This window comes from Pocillopora damicornis, chromosome 11, assembly GCF_964200805.1.
Source record: "Pocillopora damicornis chromosome 11, jaPocDami1.2, whole genome shotgun sequence".
Taxonomy (NCBI): Eukaryota; Metazoa; Cnidaria; class Anthozoa; order Scleractinia; family Pocilloporidae; genus Pocillopora; species Pocillopora damicornis.
In genome coordinates, this window is record NC_142680.1 from 13,358,028 (window position 1) to 13,377,154 (window position 19,127).

The window sequence follows — 19,127 nt, forward strand, 5'->3', positions numbered from 1 at the left end:
TGTGACTTCTTGATCACATGGCTGTATTCACGCGTGTCACGCCACATTCCTTTCCCTTGCAACAACAACAACAACCACAAATAATAGAATAGGATAGAGGCATGCTCAAATCAATGTTTAAGTGTTCAACACCAGTCATAATCCTTGAGCCAGGTGGGGGGTATATCTAGTTTGCGCAGCGCGCCTAGGTAGCAAAACTGAGACTAGTTCTGTGCTATCTGGGACAGAGTGTGCTGAGAACAATGTGTCATTCTCCTAAATCCTAGGAGCTGGTGGGGTTTGGCACTGGTCTAGTACAGGCTCTGGCAAAAAGGTGATCTGCTTTCATTCTCAGTCTGATGTGGTGATCTGCTTTCATTCTCAGTCTGGTGCGGCTCTTCATTGTTGCTACTTGGCACTGGTGAGGGCTTCAGGGTGGAGCACAGCTGGGGGTGGTTCCTGCGGAAGCACCGTCCATCTACCTGAACTTCATATGAACGTCAGTCAAGAAGACATGAGCAGCAACCTAAGCTCCATTTCTGTTCCCCAGGTAGCTTCATTCGGATTGCCTCTCCCACCTTCAAGGGAGTGAAGTACTGTAGTACTGCTTGCACTGTAATATTTTTTCTAGCGGCTAGGGTTCTTGCTGTGGTCTTCAGGTTACTGTTTAGCTGGAGTAACTTTTCAGCAGTTGGTAGCAAGGTGTGCATGCGCCGACCCATCAGCCTTTGTACTGGTGAGGTGCTGAATCCCTCACTTGGGGTGTTGGGCCAAGAGAGGATTGCCAATAATGGGTCTCGTTTGTCTTCCTTTGCCTTCAAGAGCAGTCCCTTGCAGGTCTTCACAGCATTTTCTACCTTTGCATTCGCTTGTGGATATCTTGGACCTGAAGTTCGGTGCTCGAACTGCCAATCTGTGGAGAAATTCTTGAATTCCTGGTTGCCAAATTCAGGATCGTTATTGCTGATCAGCACTTCAGGAATGCCATGTCGGGCAAACTGCACCGTAAACTGGGTAATGTGCAATATGTATGAGTGTACCTTTCTTGCATTGCACTTCAAGGTTGTACTTTTGTAGGACCACCCGCATTCGCTGCAGACTCTTGGGTGACTTGTGAATTTCATTTTTGAATATGGACTTCAGCCCCTAAGCCAGACTGGCTTGCATCACATTGGACAGTGATTGGCTTGTTTACATCATAATAGCGAAGAACTGGTCTCCGTCAGGGACTTCTTGATTGTGTTCATTGCGAGGGAGTGTTGTGGCAACCACTGGAACTCCACATTCTTGTCTTCTAGGCGTGTGAGTGGCTCTGTCATGTCTGATGGGTGAGGCATAAACTTTGCAAGATACCTTATTACATGAAATTTTCGCGACATGTTAATTTCGCGATTTGGAGAGTCGCATATTTCGCGACACCTTATTTTCGCGATTTTGCGAAAATTTTGCATTTTGACTCACTTTAATTTCGCGTTTTTGAGTGAGACACAATTTATTTCCTTGTCAATGTCCTTGAAAATTTGATCAAACAACTTAATCAATAATGTCCAAATAAACAGAAACGCAGCTGATTATGTAAACAGTAACAAGAAAGATGTTCTCACAGCGTCTAGAAGGCACGGTATGTACCTGCCCATGCTTGAATGCAAGTCACGTTATTACTGGTCAATTGACCCTAATATCCATTACATTAAATATTCCTTTCTGCGAACTCCGAGGAAAAAAATGTTGCCGTTTAGTTGCACGACTGATGCCGTTTAATCGTTTGCGTAAATGTCTTGATACGGATCAACAGGGGGTAGCACTTCTTTTCCATTTAAAACATCCTTTATTCCGGCTTTTTCCAAACTTTCAAAACATAAACCTTTCCTTCAGTGCTGGTGAAAAAGTTATACAACTCTACCAACCAAGTGGTATGGATTGGTTTAAGGACCGCTATTCCACTATCCACTTGTTTCTGGATTTCTGCGGAATACCACGTCACGAACTTGTTCCTGCAAAACTTCTTGGCCTGTCCATTGACCGTTAGATCCAAGGGTTGAAAAAAATGTGTCATGTTAGCTGGGACAGAAATGACTTCTATATTCAGCGAGGAGAGCTTCCAGCAAACCTTCTGCGTTTTCTGACCTCTGAAGACATCCCAGATAAGAAGCGCTTTTTGAGATCGTGGAAGGCCAAGTTCCTTGCGTTTCTTTACCACGTAGGGATTTATTACAGAATCAATAAGGCCTATTGTTTCTGCCTTGTTTGAATAGTGCTTTGGGTTTTGGCTGACACAAAAGCTCTTGGGAAAACTAAAGTTCCGAGGGAGGCCAGCCTTAGTTTTACCCTGGTATATAATTTGCAACGGGAGAAATTGGCCAGACAAAGAAATCACAAATGTTAGAGTGATGTTACGCTTATCTGTCAAACCCTTGATTGGTATAGACTGAGAGTTTGTTGCTGCCATGGTCATTCGACCCACTGATACGTAAGAACTCGGTGTTTGATCAGCATTAAGAATAAGTTCTGGTGGAATATTGTGTTGCTTGATGCAACTGTCAATGTCCGACAGGTAAGTGAGCTTGCATTCGTCGTAAACTCCTCTTGGAACTGGTGGCTTGGTTGTTGTGCCTGCACGCCGGGAAAAGTTGCAACGCTTGTAAATAGATTGAGTCCATCCTCGTGTGGGTGTAAATGAGAGGTACTTGTCACGCATTGACGGATTGCTGCTAATCAGTGCTTTCGCAGCAGCTGAAACGACGCTGCCGTTCACTACACCACCTCTGGACCTGAGGTTTTTTAAGAATGCGATCAGTTTGCTGTCCAGCTCGAGAAGGAACGGTGGTCGCCCACGTTTCTGCGTTTCAAGGGACGTAACCAGTTGAACGTTTCCTTGTCTTGTTTGCGCAGAAAGTTCCTCTCGAAATGCCTTTTTAAAGGCTCGCACTGTGGTTTCTTTTAAGCCTGGAAATTCTTCAATAAAGCGTTCTAGGGTTTTTTTGTTTCCATTTTCACTTGCGAACTTCCCAACTTTTGAGATTGTTGTTTACTTCTCGGTCACCAATGCCAAATCCGGCAATCAGGAAGTCATCTGCTACCACTTCCACTCCTTCCAGATCCTCCACAAACTCGTGCATGGTGTGTTGTCACACTTCAGGTGCTGAACAGACGCCAAATGGCATCTGGCTCCATCGGTACTGCCCAAATGGTTTGTTGAACGTGGTTTTACACATTTAAAGCAGATGATTTACAAATTTAGTGTTTGTCTCAGTTGAACAAGGCACCATACATTGCATATAAATGTAAAGAATGCCATGGAAATTGGCAGAGCATAATGGTTCACAAAATATTCCCAATTCCCTCCATAAGATGTGCTTACAGGAAATGATGGTAGTTGCACTTATTTTTAATTTAACTCCTCCCTCCGTAACTTCCATAATATTAAACAATAACAAGGACATTGAAACTTAGAGGGTACATAGTGTGGCAAAAAATCTATCTTTTGCTTCAAGTCACTTGGGATGATGACGTCATATCACGTGGGAATTAACTAATTATGTCTAAACAGCCGCTATCTTGGATTTCAAAATTTTTTCCACAGCAAACTCCAACAAAACTATTCCCAGATAAATTTTAGATGAACTCGCAAAGTTTGGTAGAATCTGACTGAATGTTGAAAAAAGCCATAAACATTCAAAGTCAGCGCAGGCACTTTCCATCTCTGGTCTGGATATGGTCAAATGTAGTTTACATTTTACATTTTAATCGATTGCATAACCAATCAGACTGGAGGATAAGGAAACTATAGAACCTATAGAACGTTTTTTGAAGGTTTTGCTTGCGAAACTTCTGAAAACTATTAAGATGCAAATAAAGATATTTTTAATATACCTGTGAGAAAATCGCAATTCACAGTCGAAATATTTTGATTCTTTAAATCTGAGTTGAGGCAGAATGTAGACAATGACGTCAGCAAAGATCGCCCAATATTTTACTTAAACTTTACTGGCTAGTATAGGTTTTTATCGCTTTATTGGCTAGTTTTGCCGTTTAAAGAAAGAAAGTTAAATTGTTATTAAAGTTATATTTGCAAATTTCTAACACAAAATTACAGTCTTCAAAACCTAAAAGTATGGATTTACTGTTTATCGGCATAATTTGAATGGCAAATTTCTTCCAGGAGTTTCTTAAAAGACTAGGTTTTTTACATGCGGGTTTTTTTTATTAACAGAGCTGGGAACCGTGAGGGAAGTTACAATGTTCTCTGCCTCGAGTAGCCCTTCATCCAGTATCCAATATGAGTTACCTGTGCCAATCGAGAAATCGTCTATGGGAGAGCCAACCATCGAGGAGCAACCAGTCGCTGACCTTTGAAGTCGTCGAAGGAGCATTCAAGAGAGGCCAGCAGAAACTGTTCGACAGCCGCGGCTAATTGTATTGTGTTAAACGGCGGAGGAATGCGATCACATACTGGCACTGTAGCTTCCGAGGCAAGTCCAACCACTGTCCGGCGTCAGTGATTCAGCATCCTGAGGGCTATACCGTTGGAGTCAAACACAACAATGCGGGAGAAATTGGGCTCCCAGAGACTGCTAAATTGACTCCCGCCATTAAGAGGAAAGCCACCTGGAGCAGGTACCGCTGACTTCGAGAGCGTTGTGCGGGGAGCATTTCGAAGTCTTTCCTTCCACTCAAACCAGGCCCTTTGGAGAAAAGTTCAAGAGCTAGGCCTTCAGACTGCGTATATGAGAGACCAGACTATGAGTGGTTCCATTAGGCGACTAATGTTACTACCCTTTCTTCTGCTTGAGACCATTGCCGCAACCTTCGACAGCCTAAAACCAGAAGCCAAGACGGAGCCTTTACAGCAGTTCGTCAGTTACATCGAGGAAAACTGGATTCGCAGCACACTTTGGCTCTCAGAGACTGCTAAATTGACTGCCGCCATCAAGAGAAAAGCCGCCTGGAGAAGGTTATCGCTGACTTCTAGAGGGGTCACTGGGGCAGCTGCTCAAAGGATGTGCTAATATAAACAGGCCACTGATGCACTGAACTGAACTGAGACATTATTTGCATTTACTACTAGGATTTTCCTCTATTGCCAAGTAGAATAAGTCCGTTAAGTCGTATAGGTGCTCCGTAATAATGGGCAAAATATATGAGGATGGTCAGGTAGGGCGTCAAGAGTAAGAGAACCTTTCAACGTTACTATGATTAAGAAATTAGCTTTTTTACTAAGTAGAATAAGTACGTTTAGTCGTAAGCGCTGCGTGGCAGTAGGCAAAACATATTAGGATGGGCCAACTAGGTCACGATTTTTCTAGAGTATTAACTAAAAGATAACTTTTCAATGTTTCTGTGATTAGAAATTAGCTTTTTTGCGATTACTAGGATAAATGAAATGAATGTTTATGTTTGTTTTAAACATTTTGTGTCATAATTTGTTGAAATAAACAAATCGACTAGAGGGCTGGCACGAACTGATCGAAAGTGGATGGGTACGAATCGTCTGGGTATGAAAGATTCATGGCTACGAAACGACCAGTAAGTGGCGAGCGCAAGTTTGTACCTCTTTCTCTCTTCAGTCAACTATCGCAGGATTTACTCTATTCGTTTAAAAAAATCGCGCTTTGTCGAAAAAGTGTTGTATTAGCCTAAGAACGAAGTAGTGGCCTTTCCCAAAATTGAAAGAAAATGAGATTGAGTCAACAATGTCCATGTTTACATTAAGTCTGACGCGGTAATTTGATTTTGACAATATTTTCATGTGAGAACCCGTCAAACATCTGAGAATTAAATTACGGACCGCAAATGTGTGGTGCAAACAAACTCACGGGTAAAGTGGAGTTAGTTGTGGTACGGAATGAGTGAATTTCATTGTTTAGTCATGGTACTTTCAGCGCTCTAATTTCATGCTTTCTTCTCGATTCTTTCGAACTTCAAGAAATGATTTCAATTGTCTCATAAAACATGGAGCCACTTTCTCTTCGCTCAGCATCTCGAGGCGTACTTACTGCTCGGGTTATTATGAACATGCTTGCGATACGATATTTTTTCCTGAAGCTGGAAACTGAAGAATCAATCTCTGAAATCGATAGTCACCACATTTTGCAAGAAGTGTCTGAGCTGTAATCATGTAATTAAACGGGGTGTTGGCAATTTGAGTGCACAAGCACCGCTGGTAAGCACATGGTTAGCGTTAATAATTGTTATTTACAGTTGTTTAATCCGAAAGCCGTTTTTTAAGGGTCCCTTTCTGTAACCTTCCTGGATATTTTCTGTTGAATTCATTGAGGAACAATCTCGGAATTTCATAAGTGATTTTGAATGATAAATTCATGTCGGCACCATAATTTTGGGAGGTTTTGTTTGCAAATTATCCGTTTACAATTCGTGGACCATTTCTGTAACCTTCTTGGATATTTTCTTTTGAATTAATTCAGTCAAACTCTCGGAATTTCATCAGTAATTAAGAACGGTCAATCTTAAACTTTCCATACGATTTTAGGAAACTCTACTTAATTGACTCTCGATAAATAATTGACCTGCCATAACGCGTTCATTATTTAATTATTTTGAAGCCCCAAAAGCTCCGGAGGTACTGAACTCGATATATTTGATACACAATGCACTCTTAAAGGAGAAGGTCGGAATAAAATTGCTTTTACGACCGTATATTGCACCCGGTTTACATATGTAGATGATTGCTTTAAAAAATACCTATTATAGCTGTATTCAGAAGCAAAGACACGTAGGTAAAATGCTTCCGCTTTATTTTTATTGTAAGGGGTTTCTTTTTATATAACATATATTCATTCCTTTAATTTCCTCCTAAACCTGCCTGCAAATAATTAAATTTTGTTTTTCATTTCATGTGTGAAAAGATTAAACAAAATTGTAGCAGAGGTCTCTCTTCAGACTGAATTCAGGTGAGAACATCAGTAAACTAGTTGATGGCATATGCTACTCCTGATTCTTTAATTTGATTGCCCTGGTTTTTTTTTCACAAAGCTTCTTTTATATCTCTGTGTGGCAGCTAATGATGAAAATCTCAGTGAATACATATGCCATATTTTAGTTGTCTTTTTAAGTTCCATCTTTAATTTTTTGGCAGTTGCTATTTTAAAATTCATAAATGGCATTCTCTTTTCATCCATGTAAAGAGATATTCACATTTCTTAATCTAAAATGTGAAATATCAAGTCAACTTAATTTTAATGAGTCCAAAACGTCATTGTACATAAGAACACTTTACTGGAGTATGTTACATTTATGCACTTTCTTTATGGTACATGTGATTACGTAACCCTTTAACTGTCAAGATTTCATCAGTAATTCTTCTTACTGTCTGCCATACAATTAATGTGATGTTAGGTTGAAGAATTTGGGATTGGATCAACCAACTATCCCCCAATTGATATTTTTCTTTATCCTCATTACTTGTCTGCTTGATATTGTACTGATTGTGTAAGGAGAAATTCTTTCTAGGTCACCAGTAGGACTAATAGGGTTAAAATGGGGGATTTGATTATATTGTAATGATTAAAATTTTCTTATGCTTTCAAATGTCACAAAAAAAATGTGTTGAGAATCTGATGTTGTGAAACAATGGAAAAACCTGTTGCTGGTAGCTTAGGTCTTTAATTTTTAAATGTTCACGGGAAATGCTTTTCTTTAAAAGTGAGGATACAGATTAGTTTTCAAAGTGGATAGAAATAAGTTGTTTGCAAGTAATGAAAAGCAAACTGAAAGTCATACCTTAATGCTTGACATGCTTCACTCAAACATGTCAGTTGTGTGTACCAACCATTGTAGAGGTATCCTTCATGAAAAATATTTTTAGTGTGGCTGTTGTTCTTTGTTGATCTTTGAAGCCAAAAAAGCTGGTGAAGGCAAAGAACCTCAATTTTTATACACACAAGGCACCCTCTAAGGTGAAAGAGTAGAAGACCATGGACTGATGTTTATTAGGCAATTTCACTCACCACAATTATATATTCAAGCTATACTCTACAAATGAATGTATAAAAATGAAACTGACTACGATGTCTTAAATCCTTTACACCCTAACATCAGTATGCATATTCTCTATACTGTTCTCTATACATTTCCTAATGTGCTGGCAAGGAGAATTTGTTTAACAATCAAGAAGTTCTTCAGTTGATTATGATTTACTTTTTTCTCATGACCTCAATGCTTGATTTAGGGATGATATTGAAAGGAGAAATTACATGCTAGTCACTCTCAGGATTAAAGTGTTAATAACTGTACACATTTTATATGCTCCTTGCATTCGTTGGCAGCAATAGTTCAGATTGTTTGGAAAGAAAACAGATGAACAGATGACAGTGAAATGAGGGAAACTGTAAACTCAACCATATGATAGAAGAAACAATCACAGAATACTTAAGAAGGGAAACTTGAATTGTGCTAGGCAATTTCCTTTATTTCCCTTCATGTTTTTGATCAAATAATTTAATCAGTTGTAGGGTTTGCTTACAATGTGTCAAATCACCAGTGTGGACTTGATTCTTCTCAGATGTCAGCTGGTAAAAGATAGATACTTAAAATAGATGACCATAAGGAAAAGTTCACATCTTCAAAAAAATCACACTGAAGTGGTGGTGTAAATGATTCGTGATATTTAGAATAACAGAAGCAGGAGAAACACATTGAGCTTTTTCCTATTCACTGGTAAGTTAATTAGATTTCAGATTCTACATTTTAACTGGGTGAGATTAAATTTATTCATATCATGCTTCATTGCCGTTGCAACTAACATTTACAACAAAGTTTGGTTTTAATGTAGAATGTTTCAAGAACTTTCTTTCTTTCTCTCCAGTACTTTTTACTATTTCTGGAGCACTATTAACCCTCAACACCCTAACATCAGTATGCATATTCTCCATACTGTTCTCTATACATTTCCCAATGTGCTGGCAGGGAGAATTCGTTTAACAATCAAGAGGTTCTTTAGTTTATTATAATTTCCTTTATTCTCATAACCTTAATGTTTGATTCAGGGATGATATTGAAAGGGGAAATTACATGCTGGTCACTTTCAGGGATTAAAGGGTTAAAGGAAGCAGGTTATTAAGAAAATTACAAATACACCTTGGCTTGCAATTCTGATGATTACAGCTTGCTGAGGTAATTGAAATGTCAGTCCTCAAGCAGGGACCTTCCACATGACCTTAACAGTCATAAGCTATGAGATAACTTGAGAAAAATGCATTTGTGTAGAGCTATTGTAAGTAAAGTACCACCTAGTGAGGTGGTGAGTCAATAACCTGACTTCCTTTGTTTGGAATTGTGTGATTAAATAATTTTGCTGTGTAAATTACCACATTGTAACATGCAATATTATTATTTAGATTGCAATAAATGCTCTTGCTTAAGCTATCATTGATGCGTGGTGTTACTTACCGATACTCATACCCAAACTAAACATTGAAATAAGGAATTGGTTACAAAATATGTGAGTTTTAAAGGATGGAGAACTGGAAAAACAAGGAACCCCCTTTAATTAGGACTGAAATTGAAGTGGGCTCTGCTATTTTAGACACCCTGTTGTTCAATCAGGTCTTTTTTCCTGTCTCTTGATTTAAATGGTACTTCAAAAAAGCACAATATTTCTTTAAGCAGTGAAACATTAAAAAGACTCAGCTTATTATCTCTCGCACACTCGCACAAGTTGAAGGCGTCGTAAGACTGAGGGTGTTGCGGCCTCAGTTCGTTAGAAATGTGCGCCATTAGCTGTTGTCTTTCAGCTTCTTTTCCTCTTGAAATAGTTCCTTTGGATTGTGCTCGATTTCTGAGCGTGCTTGTTGCCTTCTTCTGCTTGCTGCAAGGCGAGAAAATAAATCCTGTAATTGGCTCTTAGTCAACCACTCGTCTCTTTCAAACAACCATCTATTCTGCTCATCTCTTGTCTTGCACATATCATTTGAGACTTGCTGAGGGTCAGCTTTTAGCCCTGTTTGTTCCCCTTGGTCAAACAATGATACCAGTTTCCTCTTGGCCCTTTAACACCAGCTGGTCAAAAGAGATTTCCTTGCCACGCCCTATTCGGTACGACCTCCACACACGAACACCTTTCTCCTCAAACTGAACATTGTGAAGCTTGCTAAAACCATCTATCTTGTTCACTTATAGGGTTATCTTCGCCTCGTCAACTTCGCAAACGCATGCGGATGTACCTTTCACTGGTCTTTCAGAAAGTACCCTCCTCATGTCTCCTGTTGATAGAATGTCGTGTCCTTCGTTGCAGAAACGTCGGATGCATGTTTTCATTGGACACAGAATTCACATACATCCTTGCCATATTGTGGCTCTCAAAAGTCGTACCGACAAACTTCTAAACCAGCCCGCTCACCAATTCCTCTTTCTGTTGCAATGAGGGAGCTGTTATGATAACAGCCAGCTTCATCTGACCGCAGATAAACCCAGGTGATGTGAGGCTTTTCGGTCTTAATTTCTCTCAGTGTGCTTTCTATAATGGAACACATGGCGAACCAGTCCTGCTGGCATGCGTCAAACAGATGGGCATACGACCGCAGTTCTAGTCTTCCTTCAAGGTTTGGATCATGTGTGATCACTGTCGAGATGTGCCAACTCAATCCTCTCTTGCCAAACCAATCTGACTGCTTCTCACGATATTTAAGCTGAAGGAACTTCATTGCCCAGTCCATTATTACCAGTGCACAGTTCTGATTAGTACTTATCGTCTTCAGCTGATCTTGCTTTGCTGCTTCCTGGTTTACAGAGCGAACAATAGGAGCCTTCCACTCAAAAATATCTGTGCCAGTTTGAATTCGTATAGCAGATAGTCTCGATGTTCACTGCCGTAAGGGATCCAAAATGAACCTACAACTTTGTCTTCGACTTCATCTAAGACATTTCGCAGATTTTGACACTCGTTTCAATTTTCTGTGTGTTGATGGGAGCATTTCTCCTGGTAGTCGTGATCTTGTTCGTCACTTAAAGCGAACTTGCGGCATTGATCAGGACATAAAGGCTCCTCTGGATTGCAGTGAACGCGATAATTGGTCTTTAAGTAGCGCTTTTCACTCTGAAGCCTTTCCTTAACCTCAGCGCACCATTGCCTATTCATTCCTCCTTTCTCTAGATCATCGGCAATCATTTTAATTTTCTGGAAACCAGCAGAGCCATCGGCAGCCGTATTGTCAAGGCCTTGTAACGACTTTCTCTGTGAAGCTTGTCTGACTTCTAGGATTTGGAATAAAATGGTGCGACTGAGAGGTTCAAACTTCTCCTCCTGACAAAACTGTATGTACTGGCTAATCATCGTAGACCGCGTCAGGGTACGCACCACGTTCGGCATCTCGATGGTTTCGCCACTGTTTAGCTTAAGGAATTTAGTTCCGTAAGACACGTCTTGATAAAAGTATGGGCGATTAATGAACTCAACGAAATGATCGACTTTGGTCATATCAATGCGAACACGATGATGTACCTTCTCCTCAGGCACTTAACCGGGACCTATCGTTCTTGCATGACACCGCGCTCTCTGTATCTGTCGTGTAGACAACTTTCCATATGGCGAGTGAAGTTCTTTTAATGTGCTAACCGAGTACTTATACGCATAAGAATTTGCGTCTTGATGCTTTTAGTTTTGGCGTTTTTGTGAGCGGTCATCAAAGATTTCAACAAATCATCAGCTTCTGCTGTCTCATCCTTTTCTCCACCTGGAGAAGACAAGGCGTGAAAGAGCGTCTTGCCGTCGTTTGGGGCTATCACATTACATACAAGCATACAGTCTTCAACGGCTTTCTCAATGTAGAACTGTCGCTAGGCTGGACTGCTTTCTTCCCACGAGACAAGCTGTGATGGTAGTGGCTGTCGCTTGCGAGGAATATTTCTGGCAACCTCGTCCATCGCAGCACTGTAAGTACCAAGAATCTCTGTTTCGGGGATCTGACGGAAAGTTGCTTCAGGAGTTGCTGGAGTCCAACAGGGACTAGAAAAGGGTTTCCTATTAGGGGTAGAAATCTGACGAAATGGCGTTGTCTCCACTTCAGTAGCATGTGCTCCTATGGCTGTTCTTGCATCAGCTTTGGCCGCTCTATGAGATAAAACAATCTTATTGACGGTATTGAACGGACATTATTGGACATGTCCTCTTCGAAGGAACGAGTCGGTAAAGAAAGGGATTCACAAAGGAAAAGAGGGGTAACTGTGTTATCCCATAGAAAGTTAAATCTGCAGCCACCAACACAATCTTTGTCTCAGTTTCGTACTTGGCATGCGCTTTCGATGTATATAACACCTTGCGTGGTGAGGTATCTTAGAAACAATAAAATATCAAACAAACCTCTCAGAATCCGCAGCTTCCTGGTTGACTGAACCTTTGGTAGAACTGTGCCATCCCAAACCCAACAGTCGCTCAGAATGCTTCTTCCGGCAAGTGGTGCGAATAGCTATAAAATTGCCTCAATACAACTGATGAATCGTCGTCGTCTTCATCAACGTCATCATCATCGTCATCGTCTAGCTTAGCCTAAATCATTTCTAAGAGAAATACTAGGCGTTTCAAACACATCAAGGAGACCTATAGTCTCTATCGTGCGTAACTCTTGTCGTTGTGGGTGGAGATGAAGAAAAAGTTTTTTCGAACCGTAGAGACAAGTAAAAGATGGGCAACATCGCGCGAGGCATGGGAAGGAGATGCAGATTCACCGCTCAGGACTATATTTGTTTCCTTCATTACCACCAGCCAGGCTGCCCAGTAGTCTTAGTGTAGCAATAGCATAAAAGAATTAAAGAAATTTCCTTGGTTGATGATGAAACACGCATTTTTGTGTTTACGATTGCGACACCAATAATTAACCAAGGGAAATGGACATGTGACCAACAACAACAAAAACTTATAGGGGTATTGACATATGAGGAAACAGAACTAGAGAGAGCCACAAAGCTATTGGTACTTACGTGATCCTACAGCGGCGATTTCTATGAATATAAGTCTTATTTCGTCAGCTATTTGGAAGGTTGTGTAGTGGCTGCCCCTCACACTTGTAACTTTCCCAGTATGGCCAGGGTATTGGCACGATTTTGGACCTAGCCAGAATCTTCCTAGTAAGTGTCTGTGCCTCGGGCAGATGGTCATTCCCTCGAGCTGAATTCTCGACAAATGCTGAATTCCCGCTCTCACCATGATTAACTTGGCTTCTGTAACTTCACTGCATTTTGACAAGTGGCAGCTAGCCAAGTGGGCGGATATATCTGCGTTACACTCCGAGAGCAAAACATGCTCTACTTACTTATTTCGTAAAGAGAACAATTTGGGGGGATAGCAGACATGTTAAGTGCTAACAAAGAAAACGTCCCAAGAAACACTGTCTCGGATTTGTGTGAAAATCTTGCCTAATAATCTTTTTGTTCCTGACAGATTTTAATTGAATTAGGAAAAAATAAACAAGTTTGCCAAATATTCTTTCGCAAAAAATAGAAATGCCACACAGAAAAGTTGAAAAGTTTTACTTTGATTCGTACCTGTAATGAAAGGAAATGTAGCTGCCGTCGAGTGTCTTTTTCAAAATTAATCAGAAATGGAATCAGGTGAAACAGAAACACACGGCTCCTTTTTGGCGCCTCGTAGAAAATGAAAATGGTCATAAAAATATAATACAAAATTTTGTCATGAAATACCGAAAAAATTCCTACAATACAAAGAAAAAAAAAGAAAAACACAACTCTTTGTCATCAAGAAAACGCTAAAAATAATGTGGCTACACATTACATAACTTTCTGTAGCTAATTTGCATACGGTAATTTAGTAACCGCAAGAAAGCTCTCCCTTCTTGTTTGTTCTTCAGCACACCTATATCTCAAATACAACGGTGTAAACGTGATATGATACTTATTTCTAATGTACAAACCAACCTCTCATTATTTATTACTTGGTTTTATGGTGGTTCTCGGTCCTGACATTGATAAACTGTCGGACCGTGTTTTATCTAGATAAAAACACTTGAGCGAAAAGAACAACTTTATTTATCAAAACAAACTGGATTCCGTTAGTGCATTGTGTTCAAAGAAAATGGCTCTTGAAATTTTACGTAAAGCATTCAAGATATGATACAACTATTGAGTTTTCACATTCTTAAAAACACTTCTTTGAATATCTAAATGTTGTTACGGAAACCGTTTGTGACGTGTATCGTATAAACGCGATCGCTGCAGCTAGGAGGCCGCAGTTAATTTGCATATAGGGATTAAAAAGTATTTTCTGGAATATTTGAGCCATTTATTTAAAAAAAGGTCAAAATGATGATTAATATCGATCTTGATACTCCATCAGATAATTTTTCTTTAAAATATAAAAATATATTTTATATATTATAAAAATTAGCCACCGTAAAGGGTAAAAAAGCTGACTTTTCGAGCGTTAGCCCTTCGTCAGAGCGATTTAATACTTACCGTTTTTAAAGTCAGTAACTGGTTTTTCAGTGCTCTTTTGTGTTGTGTCTGAAATTTGGGTATTCAGAGAGTTTCAGTTATGTTATAAAAGACAGTGCTTTATTACATGAGGTTAATGATTTTATTGAGGAATGTTGTAATAGCTCTGCAAATAAAGTACCACTATGCCAATGCTACTCTGCTTCATTGAAGAACTCTAAATTGCCTGCCCATTGCAAGTTTAATAAGCTTGATGCTGGACATGTTCCACCTGTCATAAAAGAATTAACATTTATGGAGAAACGCTTTCTAACCAAAGTTTATGTTTTTATGACAGTTCTTTCACTTCCTGCTAGTGGAAAGTTTGCTAAGGATGGATTGTGTATTAATTTTCCTGTGAATTTTGAAGAGCAGTTTCAAAACATTACCTATGTCCCTGAAAGAGAATCATCATCACTGATTGGCAAACAACTATCACAACTTCCTGTTGTTTGTCTTCAGAGGCAAAAAACAAAGCCAGCTAACATGTTTAGTGGTAATGAAATTGAAGAACTCGCATTTCCTTGGCTATTTCCATGTGGAAACAAACAGAAAACCAAAATACTTTAGTTCTGCAATATTTCCAAAATTGATAATACATGGCAAAGAAGGTGCCCTTGGTGAAATACCTGAATATTTTGCCAGAGTAGAATTTCAAAATAGAGGGAGTCGTCATCTGCACATTTAATTTATGGAACCTTGGCAAAAACTAATGACAACCGCAAATGACAGCACAGTTGATGCTGATACTGCAGAGGAAGTATCTGATAATGACTATCAGAGGAAAACACTAAGTCTGTATACTATGACCAAAAGCCAGTCTAACAAAGCATTATCGCAGTGGAATGATGAGCAACACAAAGCTTTCGATCTCATAGTCTCCCATAGCCACCGTAAATGTCAGTATGATCAAGGACAATCAACAGGAAAGCCAAATCCATCTTTTCTTTTTGTTACAGGTGCAGGTGGAACAGGAAAATCTTTCCAGGCTTATAACTGATAAATGAATACCTTTTAAGAACATCTTATGACGACAACATTTCAGTTATCAAGACGGCATCAAACGGTGTTGCTGCATTTAACATTCACTAGCCGATTACACTAGCCTTAATATACAATAGTAACTCAATCTATACCTGAGCCTGTCTACGGTAATCATTGATGAAATAGGTATGGTTATAGAGGATTAGTTAATGGTGCAATTGGAACAATAACAAACATACAACTTCCATCAAATACAGAGCTAAAAAAAACCAATCACGTTTTGCCTCAGACGGTTACTGTGAAATTTGATTCTGTAAAAACTGATGCATCCAATTTTGAGTCTGTGGAATAACATCCATTTACAACAAAATGTTTTGGCTTAAGGGAGTCAGTTTGAGAAAGAATGCAACTACCATTGAAACCCTATTAGGCAGCAACAGTCCACAAAGTTTATGGTCTTACACTATCCAAAGCAGTCATTGATATAGGTGAAACTGTATTTCAAGCTGGCATGTTATATGTTGCCTTAAGCAGAGTAAAAGCACCTAAAGAACTTTCTCCTACTGTACTCTGAAAATAAAATGTATGCCTTACAACCAGTCAAATATGCCACGTTCTCTGTATTTTTACTTCTAGGTCCTTGTGCTTGCTTTTCTTTTTCATTTCCTTCAGAGCAATGTTTCTATCTGATGGAATAGTCATGACAATCAGTTTACAGGTGGAATTCGCTAAATCTTTAACTACGATGTCTGGTCTGTTTGCTGTCATAGTTCTGTCAATATCCCATATGATGATGATGTTGTTGTCTTTATTGTGCATCACAGTCTCTGGCTCCTGTTGGTAGATGTGGAAAGGCTGTACATCCCAAGAAAAGACAGAGGAAGGGGCCTGATTGACGAAGAAGCATTTAAAACAGTAACAATAGGACTCAATCATAATCTGAGGCACAAAGAAGGGCAGTATCCAAAGCAGGTGCTTGAAATTGAAGGCCCTGATACACATATTAAAATTTAAGATGAAACGCATGAAAGAAAGTGGAAAAACAAAGCATTGCATGGACAGTATCCCAGGATTCTAGAGAAGCCTCACATAGACACATTCACCACCAACAAATGGTTCTCAAGTAATCTGACAGGAGAAACAGAGGGACTACTTGTTGCAGCCTAAGGCAATATACTCCAGAAACTACCAGAAAGTAATATGTGGCCAGCAAGTGCAGAGCAAATGCAAAATGTGTTGGTAATATGAAGAGAGAGTGGACCATATTGTATCTGGATGTGAGGTATTAGCTAAAACAGAGCACATCCCTAGGCACAATAATGCTGCAGCATATCTCCACTTGAGTATCTGTAAAGATCATGATATCAAGATTTAAGACAAATGGTACTTTAGGATGTAACATCCTGTGCATGTTCAATAGTTTGCGTGTTTTTGTGTCAATCTTCTCCAGTGCGTAGATTTTCTAGTCAACAATGCCAAAACTATAATGCACACCTGGGACTGCAAAACTATTGATAGCCTCCATTTGTTTCTTCCACTGGGTTCAGTTCTTAGGATCAATCTTACCGTCCTATTATATTCTTTTCTTGTCTTCTCTTTATTTTGCTATGCAGGATACCATCACTTTTATCTACACTCAGGTATTTGTATACCCTTTCCTGGTCTAACTCTTGTATTTCTGTGTTCTCTTCTATTACTATGTTTCCAGTTTAGGTCAGTTTACCTTTCTTGAAAGTGTCGTTAGCACATTTCTCAAGGCCAAATTTCATGCCGATATTATCACTGAATTGTTTCACTATTTTCAGTTCTCCAACTTGTTCTCGCTAGTTCTTGCTGTACAATTTTAGATTATCCATACAAAAAAGATTTCTGATCGGAGCACTTGCGTTTCTGATCTTGTAACCATACCCAGATGTAGCCAGCTCTGCCGTTAAAGGCACAACCTGCAAGAGCTAGGTAAAATTGCAGAGGTGGGAATGAATCTCCTTGAAAGATCCCTCTTTTGATCTTGATCTGATCTGTTGTGATACATCTATCAATGTAAGTTAACCTCATTGTAATTTTTCAGTTGCTCATTGAGGTTTCCATGAACTTGATTAGTTTTTCATCAAATCTGTAGATCTGTAAGGTCTTTAGGATTATACTATAAAGGACACTATCATACGTTTCTATTCCTTGGTTATATGCATTCAGCGCGTGTTGATGTGTTGCTGTGAATTGTTAGAGCCAGAAGTTAGGAACCACATCAGGGCCCAGTGACTTCCAGTTGCTTGTTTTCTTTACTGCAGTCTGCAACTCATCTTGGCTTATATCCTCCCATGGTAAGCATTCTGTATCTGCATATTTCTGCTCATCTCTTTTTATCCACTCTGCTGAAGGGTTTGTTGAAGTCCTAAATGTAATAACTGTCCTAAATGTAATAAAGTCCTAAATGTAATAACATTTGGTCCTAAATGTAATAAAGCCCTAAATGTAATAACGTTCGGTCCTAAATGTAATAAGCCTCGTATGCAATCGTTTAACTGCGCTAACATTGAGATGTTAAAGTGACGGCTGTTGCACCAAAGAATCCTCTGACCAATATTGCGGGCTCACTGTTATTAATCAGCGGCTTTTTATTTGTTAAAGACGTAGGTTGAGAAGCATTGGCTACAAAACCTTATTCTAATACTGATGTGCTTTTGGCATCAAATTGACGGACGCAGAAGCAACGAGAACGTTGACTAATAGCTCTCTCTATATCATTGGCTCAGACTCTTAAGTGTAACAGATTTTGACGAAATACTTCTGTCCTCAGTGCTGAAGTTAACACTTGATGAACCAAATTACAAGGAAAAAGAAGTCCACCGACTTATACGTTAGACAAATTTTGGGCTCAGAAGGGCACTTTTTGTACTGTCTTCCCTTGCCAGATTTGTACGTGTTTGCATAAAATATATTCATGTGCGTTATTGACCGAACGTGAGGTCAAAATGGCTATATATTGGCCGAGTTCTTTTTTTCTTTTTTTTGCGTTTTTATGGACTGAGACGAAGTCACGGTCCATAAAAAAGTAGAAAAAGAACGAGGCTAATATCCAGTAATCTTGACCATACAAGAGAGTTTATATTCTCTTGGCTTAATCATTAAAGGATTCATTGTATAGCAAAAGATTTCGCTTTGATAAGAATCAAGAATGGCCTGTTTATTTTTTTTTTCGAGAGCCGATAGTGAAAGCCAACTGTGTTTGCAGCACAATAAACCCGAGAGGGTCGTTTATTTTTTCTATGTATATATGAAAACATTGTCCAAAAGTTACGAACTTTGTAAGTTTTCTTGCGTGGGATCAATACGGGGGATCCCGAACGGGCGAGGGTGGGCCGATCATGCCCGCTCAGGTAGCCAATCAGAACACAGGATTCACTTCATCTTGCCCGCGTGCGCTGCTAGCTATATAATAATGTGACTTGCAGAGCAAGATATCGACTGACCAATGATATGTTATCCCATTTCACGATCACAGGTCTCGACATGTTGCCTTTTTTCCACGCAAGAGTCAAATTGAACCATTGAGCTACACCATTCAACACACGATGGTCAGTTGGCGGTCTAATGAACCATTCATTTTTTTCCTTTAGCCCCTTATGACGGGTTCATCAGTTCCCGAACCGAAATATTAGGAAAACATACATTTTAAAGTTGATCTCAAGTTTATATTTCATTTTTTGTCTTCACCTCTTCTC

General features: G+C 39.5%; 1 pseudogene; it reads right to left on the reverse strand.

Annotated features, from left to right (window-relative positions):
* Nucleotides 1–12,688, reverse strand: part of LOC149037628 (uncharacterized) — a 237,911-nt pseudogene extending 225,223 nt beyond the window's left edge.
* Nucleotides 12,689–19,127: the final 6,439 nt, after the last annotated feature.